Raw genomic sequence first — 13,815 nt, forward strand, 5'->3', positions numbered from 1 at the left:
TTGCACAGTTGATGAGTAGCAGAATGGACTTAAACCAGGCTGCCCCTCAAACTTCTACTCTGGGCTCTCCCAATACCCCCAACTGTTCAGAGTGGTTACCTGTGGTTTTGGGGGGTGGTAAACAGGGGTTCTTATAGTTTCTCATTCTTATTCTTTTTTAAAAAAAGATTTATTTATTTGAGAGGAGAGCGTGCATGTATACATGGGGCGGGGGGGTGGGGGTGGGAGGGCGGGGGACAGAAGGTGAGAGAGTATCCCAAGCAGACTCCACAGCAAGCACTGAGCCCAAGACAGGGCTCGATCTCACAACCCTGAGATCATGACTTGAGCCAAAACCAAGAGTGGGATGCTCAACCCACTGTACCCTTCATTCTTACTTTTGAAGCACTTAACTCTTTCAATGTGGATGTGTGCTGCTTGTGTGATTTTTTTTAAGGGTGCGGAAGGGCAGAGGGAGAGAGAATCTCAAGCAGGCTCTGTGCTCAGCATAGATGATGTGGGGCTCAATCTCACACACCCTGAGATCATGACAGGAGGCTAAATCAAGAGTAGGCCGCTTAACCGACAGAGCCACCCAGGTGCCCAGCATGATTCCTTTAATACAAGGTGAAAAGAAAGGGAGACAGCTTGCAAGGGTTTGTGAGGGCCCAACCTGCTTTCTGTCATACCCAAAAGTGGGGTTCCCTCAGTTTCACCTGGAGTCTGGCCCAAGCTTGCCCTCCTCAGTGTGATGATGATTGTTAAGTCAGCTGAGGACTCTGGGTGGGGACACTGAGTGGCCACCAGGGGGTCAGAAGTCACATGCCCATTGGAGCTGGAGGGCCAGGACGCAGGTCTGACTCGGTTGCCACTACAGCCCCAGACATGAGCCTTCAGAGGGAGCACAATCAAGCAGCACTCTTCAAATTGCTCTTAGCTGAGCCAGGACCCCTCAATTAATTGTGGGGCCTGAACTTCTCTGGATATTTTTCTGTCTTCTAGGTGATTCTTTAAAACTTAGAGCTGGGGGATCCCTGGGTGGCTCAGCGGTTTAGCACCTGCCTTTGGCCCACATCAGGCATCCCACATCCTGGGAATCCCAGGATCGAGTCCCACATCAGGCTCCCTGCATGGAGCCTGCTTCTCCCTCTGCCTGTGTCTCTGCCTCTCTCTCTGTCTCTCATGAATAAATAAATAAAATCTTAAAAAAACAAAAAAAAAAAACAACTTGGAGCTGGAAGGGATACCTGCATGGCTCAGTCAGTTAAGTTTCTGCCTCTTGATTTTGGCTCAGGTCTGATGTCGGGAGAGGGGGGTTGGGAGGTCTTGGGATCGAGCCCCGCATCGGGCTCCATGCTCAGAGCAGAGTCTGCTTGAGATTCCCTCTCCCTCCCTTTCTGCCCCTCCCCCACTCACTCGTGCTGTCTCTCAAATAAATAAATAAAACCTTAAAAAATAAGTAAAAATAAAACCTGGAGCAGGAAAGCAAAAAACATATACCCCATGATTCAGCAACTCCATTCCTAAGCATATGCCCAACAGAAAAGCATCCGTGTGCTCCTCAGACGACACACACTAGAACATTCATAGCAGCACTATGGATAGTGCCCAAGCCAGAAAGCGCCAGATGTCCATCCACAGGGAAATGGATAAGAAAGTTGTGGTACATCCACACACTGGAATGCTACTCAGCAGTGACAGTGAACCCTCTATTGCTACCCACAACACAGATGCCTCTTGAAATGAAAGGAGCCACAAAAACGCACACAGCACCATTGATGTACAGAATGTTCAAACAGGCAAAACGAACCTTCTGTTAAAAGTCAGGATCCTGGCGACCCTTGGGGGCAGTGCCTGAGAAGTGGCACAGGACAGCTTGCAGTGGGGGCATTAGGAATGCTCTGTAATTTGACTCAGGGTGGGTGACACAGGAGTGTCAAGTCTGTGAAAATGCTGGCAGCTGCTCGAAAGGTGTACACTTTGCTGTACGTGTGTTATACAGTCGTTAAAATTTACATATGAATGAGGGCAGACCTGAAATAATTTAAAAGAAGAACTGAACAAATGGCCCTCACCCCTGCCCAAGTGCGGCTCCGACTTTAAAATGCCATTGGTACCAGGCAACATCAACACCCTGCCCCAGGGTAGGGACAGCCTCTTTGGAAAGGCAATCTGGCAATATGTATCGAAGCCTGCGGAAGTCTCCACCAGCCCGAGGAGGCAATCCCACATGCAGCAAAGGCTTTTCTGCAACAAGATGCCCAGCATATTATATAGAGAGAAAAATGAAAAATAATCTCAATGTCCAACAATAGAACGGTTAAATAAATCATGTTGTGTTCCTCCTGGTGAAATGTTATGTTTACAGTTGGCAACCCGGGGATAGATGTCAAGTGACAACACGTAGAATGCAAAATTGTATAGAAGATCTGATCATTATGTATAAATACATGTAGAAAAACCTTTTGGGAGGAAATAGACAAAAATGTCAGACTTTTGATGATGCAATCATGAGTGTAATTTTTCCTCATTCTTTGGAATGTCGTTCTTTTTCTATAATGAAAATGGACATGTTTCTAATCAGAAAAATAAGTATTTTATACTAATAATTAACACCGATGGTGTGCTTACTACATGTGAGGTACGCTTAAAGCACTTTATTTAAATACCACAATTACTTCATGACATGAGTACCAGTACTGCCCCCTCCTTTACACATGAGGAAACAGGCACAGAGAGGTGGTCACATGCCGAGGGTCACACAGCTAAGGAGTGGTGAGACTGGTCTCTGGGATTTAGAGTTAAGCCCCTCCCCATCCTGCGCTTGGGGCAGGAGTGGCCACATTTTGTATTAGGGATTCTCACTGAAGAAGCCCCCTACGAATCAAAGGGTTTCAGCAGCCGATCTCTTTCAGCCAGCCTGGGGCCCGGGGCGCCTGGGACGATGGAATGGTCTAGAATCCCCAAAAGCAAGCAGAAAAAAACTCTGCCCTTCCTCAAAGGGCAGAGATAATTTCCTGTATTCCCAGAAAAACACATGTCTCGTGGCTGAAACAACAAAGGGTACAAGCCCAGCAGCCGGGATGCCTGTTTAAGCCATTTACTACGTTCTGTGCTTCTGTGGTCGGAAGAAGTTTCCTTACTGATTGGGGCTGTTATAAACTACCAGTCGTGTGGCAGCTGCCCAGTGGTGTCAGAAGGGAAATTAAACCAACCACTAAAGGAGGCCTCCTGAACGGGTCCTGAGGCTCCCAGAGGCAGAGGGAAGGACCCCGTGACCTTCTGGGTAAACTTCCAGCCTTGGGAAGGGAAGAGAGGGGGAGATTCCAGGACCTGGGTTTGTTTTGTCTTCCCTGAGCTCCCTCTGGCAGAGGCAGTGGCAAAGGAAGGCCTGATGAACTGAGAAACAGAACAAAAATGTACACACAATCCCCATGCCTTAGGCAGTAGCCATTTGAAATTACCAAGCTGGTCACGGGTCCTGGCAGGGGCTGGGGTGGGGGTGGGGGGCATCCACTGGCCTAGACCCAAAGAGAGCTGGGGTGGGGGTAGGGGAGGAGGTGGCATAAGATTCCCGGGAGCGGCAGTCTTGCATATAAGTCTCTGTAAGAACCTGGCATCAGAATGCTTGGGTTGGAGTCTCAGCTTCAGGCCTGACTGTCTCAGACTAGCCTCAGCTTTTCCATCAGTCAAGTGGGGTTTACCAGCTGGAGCCACCTCTCCCAGAACAGTTATGACCTAAGTTGGGATGCTGGGTATGGGAACCTCTGCAAGAGTGAAAACGTGGAGGGGGGAGAGATGGCACCACTTTGTCACTGTTTACTGTCCCATTGTCCATGACCACCTAGGGTATCCCTGGATCAGTCTCCTCTTACTGTTTCTCTTAAGTTTCCTTTAAGAAAAGGCACACACATACACACATGTGCACACACATGCACACACACACACCCATATCAAGGCCCTGGGCTTGGGCGAGCAGCCGAGTAGGAGCCCCAGCTTGTCTCTCTTGATAGGACAGGGCAGGAAGGCCTTGAGCAAAGCTTTTCCTACTGGGCACCCCCTTTGTTTCCTCCCAAAAGCCTTGAGTTTTTAGAAGATTTTCTTTTCCAAAGCTTGTACATCAGATAATTCACTGCAGTGCAATGGAAGAGGCAGGTGGGTCGTCAGGATCCTACCTCAGGGGTCTCAAGAGACCACAAGCAGGCAGAGCACTTGGCACAATGTCTGGCACACTGGAAATACTCCATGATTCAGGGGGTTTGTTATGCGGCCCAGGGGTTCCCTAGAGGTCATGAAAGGCAGCAGCGGGGCCCTCTGGCTACCTCTAATACCAAAAAAGAGCAAATGGAAATCACACTCACTGCCCTTGGTAAGTGTGCACTTTTGATTGGAAGGTACTTGGTACCCGGAGCAGAAAGGTGGTCAGTGGTATGTGCTTTTAATATGCACAGATTTAAAGGGTGTGGCTCAATGCATTTTGCAGGCATGCCCCCTGGGTCATGACCATCTAGATCAAAACGGGGTCCCTACAGGACCCTCCCCTAGAGGGTAGGAATGTCCAGTCTCACCTCCACCCCTTGGCTGAGTGTCACCTGACCTGGGACACATATACAGACGATCACATAGGCTGTGGGCCTCTGTATCTCCCATGGAACACAATCACTCTGCCAAATGGGACCATTCTTGGCACAGGCTAAACAATCCCGTTTGTGATAAATAAAGATTAGGAGACAGGCAGTGACTTAGAGGAGGAAGCAAAAGCTCCAAGAGGGGTCTGCACAGAGCACATCAGTGGCAGCATAGGAGAACTCGAACTCAGGCTTCACCCCATTCCGGCATGCAGAGCACCTGCGTTTAGAGGACCCACCGCGGGAGGCCGCAGGGAGCTGCGGGGCCACAGCCAGGGGAAAAGTGGAGGGCGGACAGGTGCTTGTTTTTAAATCTCTGAACACAGGCAGGAGGAAGGGAGGAGAGGAAGGAGAGGGGAGGCAAAGGGCAGCCACGGGAGCTCCTGGCCTGCTTAGCAGCCTCCAGGGCCCACAGCTCAGGCCCATCAGCCCCACGTCCCAGCTCACATCCCACAGGAAAGGGTGGGAGCTGGCGCCTCCTGGCTGGCCCGCCTGTTGGCCCTGGGGCAAAGCACGGCAATTGTGCAGCACATGGAGAGGCTTCAAAGCCAAAGCCAGACCAGAGAGGCGCCCATCCTGCCCCGGAGGGACCAGCTGGACCCTGGCGTGAGGCCTGCCCCAGGAAGACTGCCACTAGGCTTCGGGGGCAAGGGGTCATGCAGCTGAAGGAAGCATGGAGAAAAGAAACTAGAAAGGTCCTCGTCTACCCTCGTGATGTGTACAGATAGAGCCCAGCCACACATGAAGCCCCTCTGCCTGCCTGTCTCTCCTACACACACACACACACACACACACACACGTTGGCATATCCCCCACCCTGCCCCTCAGTGGGCAGCTGCCTTTCTGCTCTTTCCCTCACCTGCTTGCCCCCACCTCCCTGACACTTGGTCCACTTTAACATCCTGCCTGTGGCTGCACTGCTTTGTTCTCTAGTCGTTTCCTGGCCACCTACCAGTCTCCCCAGGTACAAGGAAACTTCTGAAGAAATCAGCTTTCTTCTGAACCTCCACCCCATCCCACCCATCAGAATTCCCGGAATGAGACTCAGGGCCCCAGAATGCTGCTTGTCCACTGACCCAACACATGCCCAGTTATCACCTGTTCCCTCTCCCAGCAAATATTCCTGAGTCCCTACTCTGGACAGGGCACTGAGCTAAGTATGTGACCTACATCAGAGCATGTGTCCCCCACAAACACCTCAGGGGACAAATAGCACCTCTGGCAGATGAGAAAACCCAGACCCAGAAAGGTTAAGTGACTTGTCCAAGGTCACAGTGCAGGAACACAGTGAGGCAGGCTTGCAAGCCCAAGTCTGTCTGTTGCATAACCATCACCAGCTCCTGCACAGATGAGGAAACCAGGGTCCTATAGGGAAGACCCCTATAGATGGATTGTTGTCCCCCTAAACTCCCAGCCCCGCCTCACTCCCCCATCCAGTCACCCTCAGTGAATCCTACAAATGGCTCCCAGGGAGGCCCCCAAATGCAGGTCAGACTCCACCTGCCGGCAGACAGTTCTCTTCTGCTCAACCGCCAAGACTGATGCATTGCCAGGGGCTCAGGAGATGAGAGATCTGGATCTCACAGAGGCAGATGCCCTGGGTCATGAGAGACCCTTGCAGGGACGGGGAAATTATATCAAGCTCGCTAGAGAGAAAAGTGATTACAGAGGTCTGACCTGGACTCCAGCAGGGGTGGGGAGGGGGTTCCCCAGATATGAAAAGGGCCTAAAGCGCAGGGAAGGGACTCAAGATGGGACTCCAAGTGGCCCAAGCCCCCACAGACCTCCCCCAGCCCATCCCAGCCAGCCCACCTCCCTCTCCCAGCCAAGGGAAAAGCAGCTGAGTTTTGGGGGATGCTAGGTCAGCCTGTACAGTCACTGATGGCCCTCACCAAGGAGGATGAGACCTGATAGTTCTGACCCTTGGGAATGAGTCTGTTCCCAAAGGGTTCCCTCAGATGCCTCCCCAAGGGCACAGTGGCATTAGAAGACCTGCATTTGGCTGTCCCACTGCCCAGTCGTGATCTCAGGCAGGTCGTGCCCCTCTCTGGGCCCTGGAAGCTGGTTGATAACATGAGAGGGCAGGACAGGATCCCTGGCAGGCCCCTTCCTGCTCTGTCTGGGCATGCTGAGCCTCCGGACAGCATGGATGCAGCCAAGGCCACGTGCCCGTGGAGCCAGCCTATGGGGCTGGGAGCAGGAGAGCCAGCTACTGCGCCCCGCGGTCACTTCTCTGCGGCCGCCCAACATGTGGGGACTCCATCCTTGCCGCCCCAGCCCCACACTGGCCTCCCCAGCCCCCCATGGCTTGGCCTACACATCGTAAATGAACTCCTGTTTGGCTTCCTTTGCAAGAGCTTAATCTGCCTCTGAATACTTTGAAAACAATTTCTTTATAACTTAAGTAACTGGATTTTGCTAAATAAAAGAAGACATGGAGGAGGGGAGGGGAAGGAAGGAAGGAGAAGCCTATGAGCATGACACCTACATTGAGCCCACAGAGGGGGCCTCTAGTCGCTCAGGTACAAGCCAACAGGTGTTCATTGTTACCGGTACTGAGCACTTACCATGTACCTGGCACTGCTCTGAGCTGGTGTATGTTACTGACTTAATCCTCAATGCAAGCTTACCCACCCACCTGTGAGGAAGCTGTAATACATCCCCCATGTCAGAGAGGGAACAACTGAGGCACAGAAGAGGCTGACGATTTGCCCAAGGTCACACAGCTGGTAGGCATGAGACCTGGGGTGCCTGGTCAGGACTCTGCACACCCAACCTCCCCTGGCCCAGGCTCCTGAGTGCAGGGAGCATGGCAGTATGCTAGGTGCCTGGGTGGAGAGTCTGTCCGGAAAGGGCCCACAGAGACAGGTCACAGCAAGCCCATTCATGGAAGGGGTCCGGGTAGGCAGGCGGGGCAAGATGCCAGCCTTACTTAGCTCTTATCCCTCCAGAACTATTCCCCCTTTGGTACCTGCTTCCCTCGGCCCCTGGGGCTGCTCCCTACAGCTTCCTGACAACTTCGTGCCATCTCCTCACCCACTCCCCTTGGCTGCAGCTCTCAGAGCTCTCTGGAAGACACTTGGGCTTAGCAGAAGGCTCACATGTCCTGAACACAGACAGACCAGAGTTCAAGTCTGGCTTTGCCACTTACCAGCCGTGTGACCCGGGACAGGAACTTAGTCTCTCAGAGCCTCAGTTTCCCCATCTGTAAAACAGGATGGTGATGATGCCACCTCTCTCAGAGTAGGCAAAGAGACCCAGGAGCCGAAGTGTGTGATGCTCCTGGCACCTAGGGGGTGGCCATGAGTGTTAGCTCCCTGGCTGGGTGAGCAGCATCAGTCTGGCCAGAGTTTAGCTACATCAGGGCCTTTTAAGCCCTCACCACTCAAAGCAGGATTCCCAGGCATCACATCCCCTGGGAGCTGGTTAGAAATGCAAGTTCTCAGGACATCCCAGACCTACTGAGTCAGAATCTGCATCTTAACATACATCTTAGAATATCTGTGGGTGCATTGAAGTCACTTGTAGCCCTCTGGGGGCTTGGTCACTTGGTTCCAAGCATGACAGTGGGTGAAGGGTAGAAAAAGACGGTGGGGAGGTGCAGGCCCCTGGTGCAGAGAGAAACACTTGAAGGGATGCCGGGGCTCTTCTGTGCCCCCACAGTGAACCTGAACAAACAGACTTGATTCTCAGGCCCAGAAGCCAAGGTGGAGGCAAGAACACAGGGTTCCAGGCTGTCTCTGCACTCAGTACTCACCTAGTGCTGGGGCTCTGGCCTATGCAGGAGGGGGACTAATCCAGGTCTATGGGGAAGCAGCCTGGAGGCCCATATGGTTACCAGTGGAAAAGTAATCCAGACAGGCTGAGTGAGACAGACACACACACACACACACACACACACTCACAGCATCCCCTACACACAGCATCGCACACTCATGCACACTTACCATCACATTCACGTGGCCCCAGGACTTGCCTGTCCAAAGAACAGCTCCAGCAGAGACCAGACAACTTTGAGGAGAGCGTGCACCTGCGCCCATATGCTGCGTGGTCCACAGGAGGCAGGGGGCATGTGCTGAAGCCCCCTGCAGCAGGCCTAGGACACCAATTTCTTTCCTCCTTACTGCTTTACCCTTGCTTTCACCTGCCGAAACCCCAAATCCATCTGAGCAACGAGAAACCCAAGTCCTACTCACCTAAGGTTGACATTTTAATTGGTCACAACCAACGTGCCTGCTGACCACCCTCCCTGCATGAAACCTACCACCCCAAGTTCCTGAGGGAATAAATGGCAGGGTGAGCTCTGATCTCAGGGTCCCCCCAGAGGCAGCAAGACACAGTGAAGGCTGTGCCCATCTCCCATGCACACACTCACACAGGACAACAGCAAAGCCCACCCCTTCTCAGACCACGTAACTTCAGGAGGGGCAGGGACCCCTGCACACCCTACGCACGGAGGGGCACAGCTCTCACCTCTACACCTCCGTGTCCAGTTCAGAAACACACACCCTCCCGACCTCTTTCACACCCCCTATACAGGACCGTCTACAGGCTCCAAAGAAACCCTAAAATGTGAAGCCAGGACCTCAAGCAGGCCTAGGATGCCCAAGAAAGAACCATAGATTAGAGGATCGGTTGGGGCTCCCGAAAGTATGTGATGTCATGGGTTCTGGAAAGGCCCTCTACCCCAAAATATCTCCTCTCTGGGTCCGGAAATCCCTCCCAACCCTCTCCGAGTCACTGCCGGGTGAGGCTGCCCCATGTCGCTCCCAGCTCCCAGCTCCGGAGAGGAGGACAGTTGGCTTCAGGGTGGTGAAAGATAGGAGGGGGAGGGCGCAGGCGGAGAGCCCTGCTGAAAGCCGACCATCATCTCCCCAGGGTGCCCTGGCTGTTCCTCTGAGCTCCTGCCGGGAGGGGGCACTCTGTCCCCCAACACCAGAAGGCAGACTCCCTAGAAGCCAGCACCTCTCAGCCAGGGAGGGGGTCCTCCAAGGGGAAGGACACTAAGCACCCCGCCCCACACATGCCAGAGGAAATCAAGTGCCAACCCGACTGTCCCCTTGAGGAAGGCGGAGTGCTGGTGACTGACCAGGAGGCGGTGGGAGCCCTGAGAGAAGAGGTGGGGGACGGGAGGGGAATTAACCAGGTTCCAAAATAGCACAGTCGGTTCTGCCTCGCTTCACCCCGCGCAGTGTCTGGCAGGTTCTGCTTTCGCTCTGACTCACGCCTGGTGGGGGCAGGACAGGGCGGCCGGCAGCGCGGACAGAGGCCACAGGACAGCCACAGGCCGACCTCCGCTCACTATACGTTGGTCCTCGTCCCTGCCCAGCCCCCCGCCCCGGAGCTTCTGGGGACATCCGTAGTGGCACAAAATCAGGGGTGCCCTTGCCTGGGTCCTGTCCCAGCCCTCACCCACCCCAGGGCCTCCACAGGGCTGGCTGCTGACCCAGACCCCAAACAGGGCAGCTGCCCAGGTACACTCCAGTTGGCACCTCCACCCCTTCTCCACCTGGCAAGACGGGAGAACTGCCCTGACGGGCAACCTCGCCCCTGGCAAGAGCAGTGGCCTCCACAGCAACGTTTCCACCTCAGCCCACCTACAGAGTGAGTGAGCTGCGGCACCTGCCCATCCCCGCCGCACACACAGCTACGAGAGGAACACCACTCTTACTCTCCAAATTCGCACAGCAGCTGGCCCACCTTTTGTTCCTGTCCTTAAACACAAAAAGCACCCTTCCCTTAGCTGGGCAGAGAGAGGAACCAGGCACCCTAGATTTTGTGCATGGTGGGTTGGCAGAGGAGCCTGTTACTCTGTTCTCCCCATTTCATGATCTCCCACCCACCGTGTCCTGCGGCCCCCCCAGGTCCCCATTACCACCACCACCCTGCCAACTACCACAGAGGTGAGATATGGGCAGCCACCTGTATCTGCCTTATACCTCTTCCTGGAACCAAAGTCCCTTAAGCTCCAACCTGAGCCACCAACAGAAAGCCTCATCATAAAGCCCACCTCTTGGTTCTGTACAAACCGTGTCTGTCCTCCTCTCAGCCCTCACACCAGCATGCCAGCCAGCCCCAAGAGCACAATCACCTTTCTATCCAAGTGGGGGAGGTGCATGATAGACGGGGAATGTCAGAGGTCTCAAGGTTGGCCAGTGCGGTGGACAAACTCCTGCTGCCCACCCTGGCACACGCACCCTGACCAAACCTGGAGGAGAAAGGCTGAGGGCGGCAGCTGGAGAGAGAAGTCAAAGGGAAAAGGAGCTGGCTTGCCCACCTGTAGCCTGATGCCCCACCAGGCCTGGCACCGGCCCCACGTCCCCCTCCTGCCCTCCCCCCACTCCCACACCTAAGGCCTTACCTACACACCACTTCCCTCTCTTAACTCTTCCCATGCCCTCAGCCCCATAAGGCTTGAGACTGCAATGTGGGTCTGCGGGTAGGAGCAGGAGTCAGCAGGAGGGGGCCCCTCTCCAGGAAGCAGACACAGAGCAGAGCCTTCACCAGGGACACAGGAGGGTACCCTTGAATGAAGTGACCCCCCCACACACACTTCATTGCCCCCACGAATTGCATCCTGTTCCTCATAGAGACACAGAGGGAGGGCACTAGAAGAAACCACGTGGCAGCCATGGGGCTAGTGGCCCCCAGAGGGGAAGAGGCAGGAGCACTGAGAGAAAGGAAAAGGAAGTCAGAAAAACCGCTAAAATCACAGTCTCAGGATGCTCAGGCTGGGAGGGGACTCGAAGATGGCTCCGGGCAATGTGCTACCCAGCACAGCACATCCGTCCCTCCCTCTAGGAGAGGATGCAGGACAGAGAAGTCCACTTGCCTCAGACGGGCCTGGAAATGGCTGCCGGTGTCTGGCAGAGGGGAAGGACCTCGTGTCTTCCCTTTCCTCTGCTCTGAGGGCCTGGAGGGATCCTAACAGCTTCCTCTTTTTATCCATATTACCTGGGACATAGTAGGAGCTCCTTAAGTATCTGTTGAACACAATGAATATGCAGTGGTGACTGGCTCCAGGGGGAAGGGTTGGCCCAGGGCAGCTGGGAGTGGCTGCTCCCTGGCCATGGAGAGAAAGGGAGCCGAGGAAATAGGGCTTGACCAGAGGCATACTCCAAGGGACCAGGCTGGACTGCCAGGCCTGAGTTCAGGGAGTGCAACTGAAGCTGTTGGGGCACCAGCTGCCAGCACCTGCCTTTGTGTCAGAGCCAGCAGGGGCAGCAGCCCGCTGTCCCCCAGCAGCCCTGAGCCTAGGCTGAGGGGCACTAGCAAAGAGACCCCCACCCCGACACTGGGTAACCCTAAGGCAGGGTCCACACGGGTTCCCAGCAAGCCTGCACCTCAGGGTGCCACAGCAGTCATCTACCCCTGAACACGCATGTTCTTGGCTTCCCTCCTTTCCCTGGTTCATTTACCTGGCCCACTGCCGGTCACTCCCAAGTAAACTACCTGGACTCACACTCTCATCTTAGCCAATGGGCCCTGAGGAGGCAGTCAGGCCCAGACACTGAGCAGCTAACTCTAAAGCCTAGAAAGGAAGGGCCGGAGTTGGAAGAGGGCTGGAGAAGCTAAGAGGCAGGTGTTTACAAACCCAGTCCCTGGGGGACACTGGGTACAACGGCGAAGCATGTGTATACCTAGAAATTGTCCACCTGTTAGAGGTAAGAGTGTCCTCAGAAGCAGAGCTTGTAAGATGGACAGAAGAAGCAAGGACATGCCAGGATTGCACATTATGTGGTGAAGAAGCCTCCATTCCAGGGGTGGTGATGGCCTCATGAGGTTGCTGGTGGCAAATGCCAAGAGAATTAGAGGTCCTGCATTGCCTCCCACCCCTAGGCTGCAATGAGGATAGAACTATCAGTCCAGCATTCCAGAACCTCAGCATGCCCATTCATTCGATAACATGGCTGTCACACTCCACACTAAGAACTAGGTGCTGAGGACATCAAGGAAGGCCACTTCAGCCCACACTAAGGACACATGTTTCGAAGCAGGTAGAGCGGAACATTCCAGATGTGTTGCTTATTGTCTGTGTGACCTTCAGCAGAGTGGCCATCTTGGAGAATTTCTGTAATGATTAAATGTGAAATTCCTAATATAGGTGTTCAATAAACATCTGACGAATAGGTGGATGCCTGCATGCATGGATTGCATGGATGGATGCATGGATAAAATGCATGGATGGATATAAGGGATGGATACATCTATGAAATAGTAGATAGATGCCTGAAGGGAGACGGAAAAGACACAATAGTTGTCTGCAGGCTGATTCCCATCTGAGTCCATATCTTTCTGCTAAATTGAGTAACAACATGAAGGCCCATCACTCGCTAATTCATCTGTTAGAGAAATCTGTATCTCTATCTATCAGGTTGACAAATGAAACGTAAGATCCTCCTCATGAGCCTTAGCCATGCTATTGGGGGTGGGTCATTCTCTGAAGGGGACAGTAAACTGTGTCAGGACAGGGGGCATCCTGGGGCATCTGGGTGACTCAGTGCTTGAATGTCTGCCTTTGGCTCAGGTCATGATCCTGGGGTCCTGGGATTGAGTCCTGTCTCGGGCTCCCCACGGGGAGCCTGCTTCTCCCTCTGCCTATGTCTCTGCCTCTCTGTGCCCCTCATGAATAAATAAATAAAATCTTAAAAAAAAAAAAAAAACGAGGGGGCATCCTCCTGGCTGAGTCTTCATCATGCCAGGTCCCTGTGAGGTCCCCACCAGGCCCGCAGCCCACTCCTCAAAGGCCCAACTTCACCCAAGCCCTACCCTAGGGAAGGCAGGTCAGGGGCTTGGGAGAGGGAGGGAGAGCCACACAAAGCAGGGCATGGGGAGCAGGCCAGGAAGCCAAGAACAGAGACTGGACATGTGGGAGGGGGTGAGCAGGAATCAGACCGATGAAGCTGAATTGCAGAGAGAAGGGTTTATTGTCTTTGGAGAAACAGAGAAAGAAAACAGCCCTGAGAGAACAAGAGAAACAAAATGGACTGAGCAATAAGGAAAAGTCGTACCCTGCTCCATCACCCCCCATGGTGCCCCACTGTCCGCCAGACCGAGTCCGCCAAACTCTCTACCAGGCCTCAAGGCACCTAGGACGCCCTCCCTACACAGCCCTGGGCCAAGCTGCTCCTTCTCCCCAACACAGTCTGGGCCTCCAGCTGCTCCCCTGCACTGTCCCCCTTCCACAGAGTGTCCAACCCCTGCTCGC

General features: G+C 53.9%; 1 protein-coding gene across 7 annotated transcripts in view; it reads right to left on the reverse strand.

The window, feature by feature from the left end:
• The window catches only part of TFEB (transcription factor EB), a 55,364-nt gene that overhangs the window by 11,613 nt on the left and 29,936 nt on the right, over positions 1-13,815 (reverse strand). For 3 of the 7 annotated variants that reach the window (XM_038554020.1, XM_038554022.1, XM_038554024.1), the window contains one exon: positions 7,759-7,812. The exons of 3 other annotated variants lie outside the window; for them this stretch is intronic. The gene's annotated coding sequence lies outside the window, so the exon portion shown is untranslated. Of the gene's footprint in view, positions 1-7,758; positions 7,813-8,554; positions 8,752-13,815 lie in introns of those variants that run through there. One more of the 7 variants, XM_038554021.1, reaches the window with a different exon arrangement.

This window comes from Canis lupus, chromosome 12, assembly GCF_011100685.1.
Source record: "Canis lupus familiaris isolate Mischka breed German Shepherd chromosome 12, alternate assembly UU_Cfam_GSD_1.0, whole genome shotgun sequence".
Classification (NCBI taxonomy): domain Eukaryota; kingdom Metazoa; phylum Chordata; class Mammalia; order Carnivora; family Canidae; genus Canis; species Canis lupus.